Source organism: Schistocerca americana, chromosome 6 (genome assembly GCF_021461395.2).
Source record: "Schistocerca americana isolate TAMUIC-IGC-003095 chromosome 6, iqSchAmer2.1, whole genome shotgun sequence".
NCBI lineage: Eukaryota > Metazoa > Arthropoda > Insecta > Orthoptera > Acrididae > Schistocerca > Schistocerca americana.
The window spans coordinates 378,496,149-378,508,734 of record NC_060124.1 but is presented as its reverse complement, the minus strand read 5'-3'; the positions used below and the strand labels follow the sequence as shown (position 1 = coordinate 378,508,734).

The 12,586-nt window shown below is 43.3% G+C and overlaps 1 protein-coding gene across 1 annotated transcript in view; it reads left to right on the top strand.

Annotated features, from left to right (window-relative positions):
- Window positions 1-12,586, top strand: part of LOC124619362 (ATP-binding cassette sub-family G member 1-like) — a 779,674-nt gene that overhangs the window by 79,802 nt on the left and 687,286 nt on the right. Inside the window, exon 2 of the mRNA XM_047145685.1 lies at window positions 7,750-7,803. The gene's annotated coding sequence lies outside the window, so the exon portion shown is untranslated. The remainder of the gene's footprint in view (window positions 1-7,749; window positions 7,804-12,586) is intronic.

Below are 12,586 nucleotides of genomic sequence, written 5' to 3'. Positions count from 1 at the left end.
GCGGTACTGATAATGGTGAAATACTAATACTGAGATTTTTAGCAAAATTATATTGCAAGTAAAGTTTGGCTTTTCAAAGACATTTGACAATTGAAGTTACACAGCTCTCAATTGATTCACAAACAATGAAATTTACTTCACTAATCCAACATAAATGCCAATCATTAAATTACACATAGTTCTGTTAAAAATCTTAAGCATTACAAAAATGAAATATCTAACTAGCCTTTTCATCAAAACCGCTTACGCACAGTCTGGAGTTACCCAACAATTACAAATCATCAGCCAACTCGTCTGTACTAACGCACTGGCAAAAACAAAAATCGTTATTATTGAACATCTGTACCTTGCTTACATGAAGACTTCTGCTTGCATGTTCAACAGTATTGACATACCTAAATTAATCTAACTCTTAGTGCCCTCACACACCGTGCCACAAAAGCTGCCTACTCCATTGCCTTTCCCTCACAGACAGCTATCTACAACTGAGCGCCAAGCGCTCTCTTACTTCAACACGATAATCATCTCAGACCAGAAGCAGTATCTCTGGGTCTGCAATATATAGCCTATCAAACACATACATCGTTTATAAAATCATATTCTGTTTTTTATAGTTTACATTAATATTATCGTTTTCGGGTGCCACATACAAGTGTGCCCCAGTATACTCCTTTCAACGTCACCACCGTTCATATGAAGGCAGGCTTCAGCAAGTCCCCTCATCGATGCCCGTACATGTTCAAAAAACCCAGGAGTGTTCCGAATGTCTTGACAACCACTCAACATGTGTTCTCATAGTTCATCGCCATGCTTAACGTGGCTAGAATACACCAAAGCTTTTAAATATCCCCCCACAAGAAATCCAATGGATTCAGGCCGGAGGACCTGGGAGATGATGGCGAACCACGACTGTTACAGTTGTTACCAAAGATTCATGCTACGTTACAAGATGTCGCACGGTGTTGCATCCCATATACACTGGCAGAAAAAAATCTTAACATCAAAAAGGAGTTATGCGAGGTAAACGAAAGTTGGTAGACGTGTTTCTACATCTGAAATATGATGTCTCTTCAAATTTAGAGACAATCCCATAATAGTGGATCTGGTAGCGTCACTATGAGGATGCAAATCATGCTTGCTTTAAATACATGCTGTGGCGGTCTGAGCGTTAGTTATACCTTTGAGATTGGACGTGGTGAGTTGATGTTCGTGAAGAATGCATTTAAGGCGACAAAGACGCCATTATCAATACCTCACCGAGTTTGAATGAGATCGTGTAATAAGGTAACGACAAAGTGGATGATCCTTCTGGGATACTTCAGAAAGGCTTGTCAGGAATGTAGTCTCTGCATATGATTGCTGGCATCGGTGGTCGCAGGAATGTAGTCACAAGAAGATAGGGTCCGGATGGCGACGTGTCACTACCGAAAGGGAAGATCATCGTGTTTGGCGTATGGCTCTGGCGCATCGTGAGAAAGCGAACTGTTACAAATCGATTACTTCAAGAACAGCTCCGAGCCAGACGCCCTGTAGCGTGCATTCCACTGACCCCAAACCGCTGTCATTTGCAACTACAGTGACGTCAAGCGAGAGGTCATTGGAGAGCAGGGTAGAGGTTTGTTGAGTTTTCTGATGATGAAAGCTGCTTCCGCTACAGTGCCAGTGATGGCTGTGTGTTGTTTAGGAGGAGGCCAATTGATGGCCTGCCACCAACCTGTGCGTCTGACAGACACACTGGACCTCCACTTGGAGTTATGATCTGGGGCGAGATTTCATTTGACAGCAGGAGAACGCTCTTGGATATCCCGCTCACCCTGACTGCAGATTTGTACTTCAATCTGGTGATGCTATCTGTTATACAGCGATTTACGAAAAGCATTCTAGGGGTTGTTCTCTAACAGGGTAACGCTCGCCCACATGCTGCTGTTGTAACCCAGCATGCATTGCAGAATGTCGACGTGTAGCCTTGGCGCCTTTAATCAACAGATCTATCTCCAGTCGAGCACATACTGGACATCGACAACTTCAGCGTCGTCCACAAACATTAACCGTCCTTCTTATATTGACCGACCAAGTGCAACAGGCATGGTACTCCATCCCATAAACTGACATCCAGCACCCATACAACACAACGGCCGGCCGGTGTGGCTGTGCGGTTAAAGGCGCTTCAGTCTGGAACCGCGTGACCGCTTCGGTCGCAGGTTCCAATCCTGCCTCGGGCATGGATGTGTGTGATGTCGTTAGGTTTAAGTAGTTCTAAGTTCTAGGGGACTTATGACCACAGATGTTGAGTCCCATAGTGCTCAGAGCCATTTGAACCATTTGAACCATACAACACAACGCATGCCCGTTTGAGGGCTCCCATTCAATATTCTGGCGGTTATACCGGTTATTAATGTACCAGCATTCCATATGAAATGGCTTACCTCGTGCTTACATTAACCTGTAATCTTGCAATGTTAATCGTTCCTAGACAAACTTATTCTCGAAACTTCATTACTCTATATTAATTACTTTTTGGTGTTGCCACTTTTTTTCGTCAACGATTTTCAAGAATCGTATAACTTAAGGAGATCGAAACAGCTTCTCAACATTTATATAGCACCATTTTTTCCTCTCGTCGAGAGAAATTCGTATTTTTTTGTGTATTTGGGCTCGCCGAAGAAGTATACAGGTGAATATACCGACAGAATATCATGACCATCTTTTAATTACTAGAAGTGATCTACGATGTGCAACTGAATAAAGACGTAACGAGCCCCGATGGGTCAAATCCAGATTTACTGTGTAGATTAAGATGAGTACACGCGAAGCTCTGGCTCATGTGGAAAATGGAATTGGATTATTGGGAGGTAAAGCACAGCCATGTTTATACCGTGCCACATGTTAGAACTGTCACTTTCTGTAACTCATTAACCGTACTTTGACGAGTCCGAATCGTGTAAACAAACGCGGAGCAAACGTGAACATCACGTGTCACACTCATGGGAATGAAGTCGGGCCAAACATTTTTTTATCAGTCGTAAACGGTTGTATTCATTAAGTACATTTTCCAAAAAAAACAATGCACGGCCAGAGAAATGAAACATATGTTGATAACCGAATAAATATAGGAGAGGTAATGTTAAAAGTTGTCCAGTCACCCGACTACAGTTAGAAGACTAGCACTAGGTGAAACACCTCTAACACCTCTTCGGCTTCAAGCGCAATATTAGGTTCATTTCCCAAAACATATCGATCCGATGCAAAAAAAAAGGATGTGCAAAGTCTGCATCAAACGCAAAGTTAGAAGCAGAACGACATGGGAGTGCAGGGAGAGTAACGTGGCTTTACATCTATCACAATGCTTTCCATGCCATGCAGGACTCTTAATTTTTAGAGTTTTAGGTATCTTGCTAGTAGAAATTCGCTCAAGGGAAACATTTCTTCTTGTAATTACAGTTTTGGTTGACAATATCTACTTTTAGGCGACGTGTTATTCCATTTCTTCTGAAGAAGTCACACCCCAAGCCGCCCATAGATATTGTATTGTCTATTAAACTATTGTTTATGTTTAAAGAATTATGTTTCACAGTATTATATGAGTTACTGTGTATCAAAAAATATATATAATAAGGAACAAAAATCAAAATAGCATTATCTTATACAAGAGCATTATCACGAGAAACAACTAAACGAGTAGCTACATAACAGGTATTCGCATATGTATAGTCTGCAAAATGTTCCTTAGGTCGCTGAGTGGAAAATTCATTGACTGAATGCAAAATTACTTCATTAATCCTTTTTACGCGTTTCGGCGTTTGCCACTATCAAATATACTGGAACTTAAAGCAACCAGTGGACATAATATAGGGTGTCCCATAAAGAACGCAATTTTTAATTTAACAGTAAAACACATAATTTATCTGAAAATTTCTAATATTATTATGTCATGAAATACAAGGACTGCATGAAACAAAATATCAGGCAAATGTTCTCCACTGTTTCGTGTGCACACATCTTCCCTGCGGACAAAATTTTCGAGCCTCTAGAGCAAAGTTTTGCTTGAATTGCTGTTTTGAGTTGAGGGATGGTTCGTGGATTGTTCACATAGACAAAAGATTTGACATACCCCACAAAAAAGTCACATGGTAAAAAATCACACGATCTCGGTGGCCAGTTCTGATGGCCATTGTGAGAAATGAACAGGGTATCTTTCCCTCAGCAACCTTGTTGTTCCAGCGGCAGTGTCTCAAGTTGTTCCATCCTGTCAGAAGTTCTTCCCATTGGAGCCATAAAAACTGTTTTGTTATGTGGCGATAACGATCATCAGTCACTTTCACTTGTTTTCTGTCTCGTCTTCAAAAAAATACGAACCAAGCAGCGACTCGTTCTGGATAAAAACATTTCTCAAGGACCTTGCAAAGATTCTCTGTGGCCAGAATCCGGCAGTTTTGTTTGTTCACATATCGATTAAGCTGGAAGTGTGCCACGTCACTGAAGATTATTTTCTTATGAAAATAACTGTTAAATCTTGTTTTGTAAATACGCAAGCGGCAAATATGGTCCATCGGCTTCAGCTCGTGTGTTAGTTGGATCTTATAAAGGTGCAAATCCAGATCTTCTGTTAAAATTCGATGGAAACTGCTTTGCGTTGTGGGTAACTGTTGGGAACGGCGGCGAATCGACTTCACTGGATGCGCAGCGACGGCCTCACTGACGAGGAGGATATTCTCTACCGATCTACGAGAACGATGACGTCCAGGCGATCTGATGTTCACTGTCGATCCCACATCTTCAATTTTCCCTTCTAATCTCTTCACTGTTAAGACATTAGACGCTTTTCACACGAAGTTTTCGAATGGGTTCTGGGTAGTATACAGAGTTCTGGAAATGCACTTTCAAAATCTGGATCCGTTGATCCATCGTGTGTCGCTCCATTTTAGCTAATAAAAATAGCCTCAAATGCCAATTGAGAATGACAATCAGTAATTTCATTAACAACAGACGATAGTCGCTTGAGTTTCTGGTCCAACAACCTAACAGGCTGAAAGAGGTGCTCAGTTTAAAATTTGCGTTCTACATGGAACACCCTTTAGTTACATGTTGTAGTGATAACAAATATATTTCTCGTCGTCATTGCTTTTTCTGGCTCAGGCTCTCGAGGAAAAATGGGTTCCCAATACTCGACAGACATTCAGACATCTTATTGTAAGTGTCCACGACAGAGTTCAAGAAGACGTAAAAGTGAAGTGTGGACGCACCCCATATTAATGTTCACTTATAGGTGTCTGGATACATTTGATCAGATAGTGCGCATACGTCAAGTTTCGTATACGTTAGAAATACGTAAATGGAAAAATATAGGTATTTTAGAAAATGCTTGCGTCTACAACTGGGAGGTACACATTTTATGGACTGCAAGTGATAATAATTATAGTCTTGACACCAAGGAACCTTACTTTAATGTGATTTAATAGTATACTCCACGTGAGATCATCTCTTGACCGACGTAGCTTGTCAATAAATAAATACAAATTACAGCAGCTATTCGTGGTTTCGTGGTGCCGTTCCTTAAGTCATCAAAGAAAGGCAACAATTATTTTTTAATGTGGATGTATTATTTGTTTGTGAATGATACGTGATCCACCAGTAAAGTTCTTCATTTGTCGCAATCCTGATGGATCCAGTATCCAATCTACATGAGTTCTTAGTGTTTTGACATTATTTAAAAAGTAAAGTTCCTTTTATGGACGCGAAGAGACAGATTCATTCCTTCAGTTCGTAAATAACAACTTTTATTGTTTCTTTATTTTTTAAATTGCAGTCGCAATAGTTGCCTTTCTTTGATAAATTTAAGATAACAGTTGCTCCAGGTTCTTTTCGTTCGGCGGAGACCCAAGAAGACTGAATTATGTGTACAGTATTTTAAATAATCGTAGTCTCTCATTTTAAGTGAATTTAACCAGAGATATTTCTTTTTATCTACGAAATCCATGGTCACGTAAACGCAGAGGTATTTCTGTAACTATTGTCGGCTTCTAGTAGTATTCTTCTTATTAGGAACTTTGATATAAAACTACGGAACATCCATAATTGCATTAATGCTAGCATAATTTTTTATCGTTTTCGGTAAACAAGGTTGTAGATATTATTAAGTGAATATTTTTTCTCCGTACGTTCATTCTTAGCTGGAACAGGTAACTTGAATGATATTATATATACAGGGTGAACTTTTATATAACCGATAATCCGCAGCGACGGATTCCTGATTGAGAAAGGAAGAAAATAGGTGGTATGAACATGTGTCCGGAAATGGACGGTGTTCGTGCAACAACAAATCGTCCCGGAACACAATATAGGGAAATCCGCTACTGATAATCATTTCGCTCGTTCCAGGCCGTATAGATAGTAGCGGTTGTCATGCAGGAAACACGCAATCGTGCTTTGGCTTCCACCGTGTTGGCGGGCCACTTGTCTGGAGCTTGTACTAGGGTTCATCTCAATATCGTGTAGCACCCGGTCCTCCAAATCTGATATACGCACAGTCCACTTGCACGTTCGTCTGTCTGAAACGACCCATAATCAAGCAAATGCCCAAAAAGGACTTGAAATGTTAGTGTCTGTCAGGGTACTTACTTTGGTATTGCTGTGCTCCCTCTCGACCGTTTCCATTTGCTTGACCGTACACAAACACCATCTCGGCTTGTTTCCAATATGCATACTCGACCATTGTGCTGCTTGCAGTACGCCACGTCAATCACACAGCCTGCAACACACAAGTAACACACGTCACGCGGTCAGAGGAACTGTCTATCCGTCTGCGCCGCCTACCGCGTCAACGATGAGTTTCCGGACACCCGCTGATAGGATCTTCTTTCTTTTCCAGTCAGGAATCCGTTCCTGCAGTCTGTCGGTTTTATTAATATTCACCCTGAATGTTGCACATAATAAACTGTACATGTTTCCTCTGAAGTTGGTAACAGAGACGTGACTAAACTTAAAACAGCCGGCCGGAGTGGCCGAGCGGTTCTAGGCGCTACAGCCTGGAACCGCGCGACCGCTACGGTCGCAGGTTCGAACCCTGCCTCGGGCTTGTATGTGTGAGATGTCCTTAGGTTAGTTAGGTTTAAGTAGTTCTAAGTTCTAGGGGACTGATGACCTCAGCAGTTAAGTCCCATAGTGTTCAGAGCCACTTGAGCCGAACGAAATACAATGTGTTACCCTATTCTCACTTCAGTTTGTCTTGTGTCACATTTACAAAGAGTAGAAAGTTTGTTTATTTTATTTGAGTAAAAATGAATGCAAAGGTCACCAACACTGAACTCCGGCATCTTCCTGCAATCACTTGATGTCCCCTATTTGTGACAATGACCTGCTAAGCGGATACAGGTGCTACTACCATAGACACGTTGCATCGCTCGTGCGATCTGAAGAAAAAAAAAAGCTTCCATTAGGTACTGGTTACAAATAAATTACGTAACACACACAATCAAATTTACTTTGACCCTATTATAGCACTTTAATAGATATAAATATTACGCGTTATTACATCTCCCACCTGTGATGGCTTAGACGGGAAGAACAGCAGTGTGATAAGTCTCAATGCATTGTCACACTAGAATACGAATTAACCTTAAATAAAAAAGGTATTTTTCGCAACTTTGCACATAGACATGATTGATACAAGCGTAGCATCCCCTAATTCGTCGCGAAGTCACCCTAACAGCCCGAAAGGGCAGTAACACTGACATTTATTTCTGCTTTCAGAATCGTCCACTGAGGCTGTGACTGATTGGTTCATCACTGCCTTGTGCTGAAAAGGTAAGTTCTTCTTTTCGCTATGTGAAACGACCGTAGAATAAAGTTGGTATGATTCCTCCCTGCAGAAATCATTTTGTAGGGGGGCATCGACAGTGCAGTGCTGGGCCCGGTGCTGCAGAATTTCTGTCCCTCGATTACTTGTGTTCTGGTCCAGGGTCGTGCTGTATAGATTTTGAAATTGGTACCGGAAGTTTTCCCCTTCTTTTTTTTTTTTTTTTTTTTTTTTTTTGTTATAGTTCTAGCCCAGTGTGATCATCCACTTCATTCTGCGTGACTCGGACTGCACTATTTACAAAAATTTTTAATTGTATCTCCACTTTCTCTGTTTTGTATACGGAAACTATTTCTGTTAAATTATTTACTGTTGTGTTTGTATTCTTTCTGTTTATATTGCAAGGAACGTCTGTTTATCAGAATTTATTTTAGTTAACGAATGAAAATAAAACATCTGAACGCTGTTATCATAGCCTTTTACTGTTAAAGTTATTTGTAGAATCCAGTGTTGAGTTTCAGCCTCGCAGCGTTTTCAAGTGCAAAAATCGCTGAATGGCCGGAATTATAGCAGCACATTTTACAAATAAATTATCAGTGAAAGGCGACGACGTTGTCTTTAAAAATATTTCATATGAGTGGGATCCCCAAAGAAGCAAAATATAATGAGACTATAATTACCTTTCTACCTGTTTCCTCAGTTTCTACCTAAAAATATTTTCAGTAACGTAATGTTTAAACTTTCTGTTTACATCACTCTTGTTTTGGTTTCTATAATATCGGAGGCCAACGACCTTGCAGTAATGGTAGCACCGGTTCCTACCAGATTACCGAAGTGCTATCTGGCTTGGCTAGCACTTGGATGGGTGACCATCCAGGTCAGCCGAGCACTGGTAGCAATCGGGGTGCACTCAGCCGTTGTGAGGTCAACTGAGGAGCTGCTTGACTGAGAAGTAGCGGCTACGGTCTCGCAAACTGTGACAACGGCTGGGAGGGCGGTGTGCTGACCACATGCCCCTCCATATCTGCATGCAGTGACTCCTACCAGCTGAGAATGACACACGGTTCGGTTGGTACCGTTGGGCTTTCCGACGCCTGTTCGGACGGAGTTTATGGTCGTGGAGACTCATGTCGGTTCTGAAACAAATAACGTCTTCACCTCAAGGTTACTTCCGGTGTCAGGTTACAGCTGAGGCCAAGGTCGAACTGTGCAAACTCACTGAGCCACATTTCAGTGCTACCAGAAAAGTGCTGTTTTGCCAGTGCCTATAATTTGACTGCTGGTGGATCTTAACATGTGGGTGTAGGCCTGGCATCTGATAGCCATTTTGAAGCAATAATTGAAATCGAGAATGTTAAACATCTTGGTACTAGAGTGCAATACACGTGGTATGAATGGGACGCTGCAGCACGATGGACTACATTGAGAGGAAAATGGCGGTAGACTACGACCGGTCGTACACTCCTATTAACGTTCATGTGTTTGTAAGGAGGATATAAATCGTTAATATGTACCCAGGAGCAGTTCTGGAATTAACTTCAAGTGACATTAACATGTATATTAAAAAATCAAGGGTCGGTGAATTCGCGTGACATACTCTGCATTAGTGAAGTGACAGACAAACTAAGCCACTGACGGCCATATGTTAAAGCTGCATACTATGACTTAATAGGTTATTTATGTGACTATACTGTAAATATGAGTCGGTTAGAACAATGTGCAAATTTCTGTGTTCATCCTGGCCAAAGAACAAAAATGTTAATCCCATAAGCATAAAATCTGTAGAAACCGATTTTACACATGAAATATTGATTTCTTTTGTTGCTCCTGTAAGGTTGTATACAATTTGAGAACAGAATGACTGTAAATCTGTGATGACTGATAAAGGGAGTATGTATAAATAAATAATATATTTCCTACAAAATTGTTTCCCCCACAGTTGTGACCAATCCCCATGGAGTCGTTAAAATTTACTGGAGAGGCAGTTGCAAAGCTACCGATTTGTCCGAATACGCAGTCTAAAGAGGCGCATCAATAATTTACTTCCATGAATACACTGCAGGAATACACACCAAGCCTTGTTCAGCCTAGCTCCGGTCAACAGTCGAGTCACAACGAGCAACATCTCTCTCTCTCTCTCTCTCTCTCTCTCTCTCACACACACACACACACACACACACACACACACACACACACACACAAAATCACATCTCTTAGAGAGTGATAATATTTTCTACTACTACCACCACCACCACCACCACCACCACCACCACCACCCCAAATTGTCCACCTCCCTTGCCACCTCTATGAGAGGAACGCCAGGCTAAGGATGGCAGTGAAACTTATTCATCCAAGTATCTCGTATGTACGAGAGTTGATCGAGAATCTTTCGTGGCAATGAAACCCCAGTCCTTTGTGGAGCATTTAGAGGACAAGTTTGTGGAGTTGGAGGGCTTGTCCAAAATGCGGTCAGGGTTGGTCTTGATCAAAATAGCATCCTCTGTCCAGTCACTGGCGCTACTCGCCTGTGACAAGCTGGGGGATTTTTCAGTTTCCATCACGCCCCATTAAAGCTTAAATATGGTCCAGGGTATATTTCACAGCGACCTTCTTTTGCAGTCTGACGATGAGCTGCGCGCCAATTTAGAGCGGCGAGGTGTCCATTTCATCTGACGCGTCCACTGGGGTCTGAGGAATAATTAGGTTGCCACTGGTGCCTTCATCTTGGCCTTTGAGGGTGACACATTACCCGAGAGGGTTAAGGTGATGGTCTACCACTGTGATGTAAAACCATATATCCCTCCCCTGATGCGATGCTTTAAGTGCTAGAACTTTGGCCATATATCTTCCCACTGCACTTCCAGAGTCACATGTTGAGATTGTGGAGGTCCATCACATCCCAATACTCCACCTGCCCCGCCTCCCATCTGTGTCAACTGCGAAGAGCATCATTCCCCTTGCTCGCCAGACAGCAGGATTTTACAGTGCGAAAGGAAAATCATAGAATACAAGAACCTGGACCGACTGACCTACACTGAGGCTAAGAGAAAATGTGCGAGGCTATATTCTACAGATCTATCTACCATCTTCCATTTCGCTGCATGCAGTTGGCTCTCAGAGCCCTTGATGGTGGGGGGGGGGGGGGGGGGGGAGGGGGGCTCCTGCACAGCCTACTTCAGTAGCAACACCCCCCCCCCCCCAACCACTGGGGACGTCAGATCCCACTTCTCAGCCGGGGAAGCATAAGTTTTCTTTGGCTCTTCCCACCTGGAAGGGATCCCTTGGGTCACCCCCTTCCAAGTTCCTACCAGTGGCAAAGCTAACAGCCGCCAGTGGCTGAAGCAACCACAGGTAGCTGGTTGTAGGGCTTCATGGTCCTCTTCAGTCCCTGAGACTGAATCAGTGAAGCCCTTGATGGCGGGGGGCCTCCTGCACAGCCTACTTCAGTAGCAACGAGAGAAACTTAAAAAGAGAGAGATTCCCAAGAACCAAGGCATTGTGGGGGCACCTACACCACCACTATCTACAAGCTCTATGTCTGAGGATGATGTCGAGATTCTGGCGTCCACTGAGGACCTAGATCTCGCTGGGCCCTCAGACACTATGACACAACGGATGTCGATCGCACAAGTACTCATCTGATGGCAGTAGGTGACCTTGAGGTGTAGACAGCCTCATTGAGTGTTTCATGCCTTCCAGTCTGATGATAACGTAATCCTCCATTGGAATTGAGGCGGTTTTTTCCACCACCTGACTGAGCTACGGCAACTGTTAAGCTTTACACCTGCTTTCTGCATTGCCCTCCAGGAAACCTGGTTCCCGGCAATGCGGACTGCTGCTCTCCGGGCTATAAGGGATATTACAGGAACCTTAGCGACTGTAATAGTGTGTCAGGTGAGGTTTGCGTCCTGAACTCAGTATGTAGAGAACATGTGCCCCTTCAAACCCCACTTCACGCTGTGGTTGTCAGGATAACGACGACGTGGGAAATAACTGTCTGCAATGTATATCTTCGTCCAGATGGTGCAGAACCTCTGAACGTATTGGCTGCACTGATAGAACAACTCTCTGAACCTTTCCTACTTCTGGGAGATTTTAACGCGCATAACTCCTTGTGGGGTGGCGCCGTGCTTACTGGCCGAGGTAGGGAGGTAGAAAATTTACTGTTACAACTTGACGTCTGCCTCTTAAATACAGGTGCCCCCGAACATTTCATTGTGGCACATGGCACACATTCAGCCATTGATCTCTCGATTTGCAGTCCTGGCCTCCTCCCATCCATCCACTGGAGAGCACATGACGACCTGTGTGGTAGTGACCACTTCCCCATCTTCCTGTCACTCCCCCAGCGTCATGCCAATGGACGCCTACCCATATGGGCTTTCAACAAGGCAGACTGGGAAGCCTTCACCTCTGCTGCCACCACTGAATCTTCCCCACAGGGTGCCCCCCACATGGTTGTCGTTAAGCAGGTCACTACAACGATCGTTTATGCAGCGGAAAACGCGATCCCTCATTCTTTAGGGTGCCCCAGCGAAAGGCAGTCCCTTGATGATCATAAGCAGCACCCTTCCCTAGATCACATAATAGCCTTTAAGCGGCTCCATGCCCGCGTTCAGCAGCCTATAAAACGATGGAAACAGGAGTGCTCAGAGACGTAGATGTCGCCCATCGGGTGTCATACGTCACATTCCCAAGTCTGGATGAAGATCAGATGTCTTTTTTGGGTACCAGACCCCAACAGGTGCCCCTGGCTCTAACACCAATGGCGTGTTATCTACCGACGCAAAC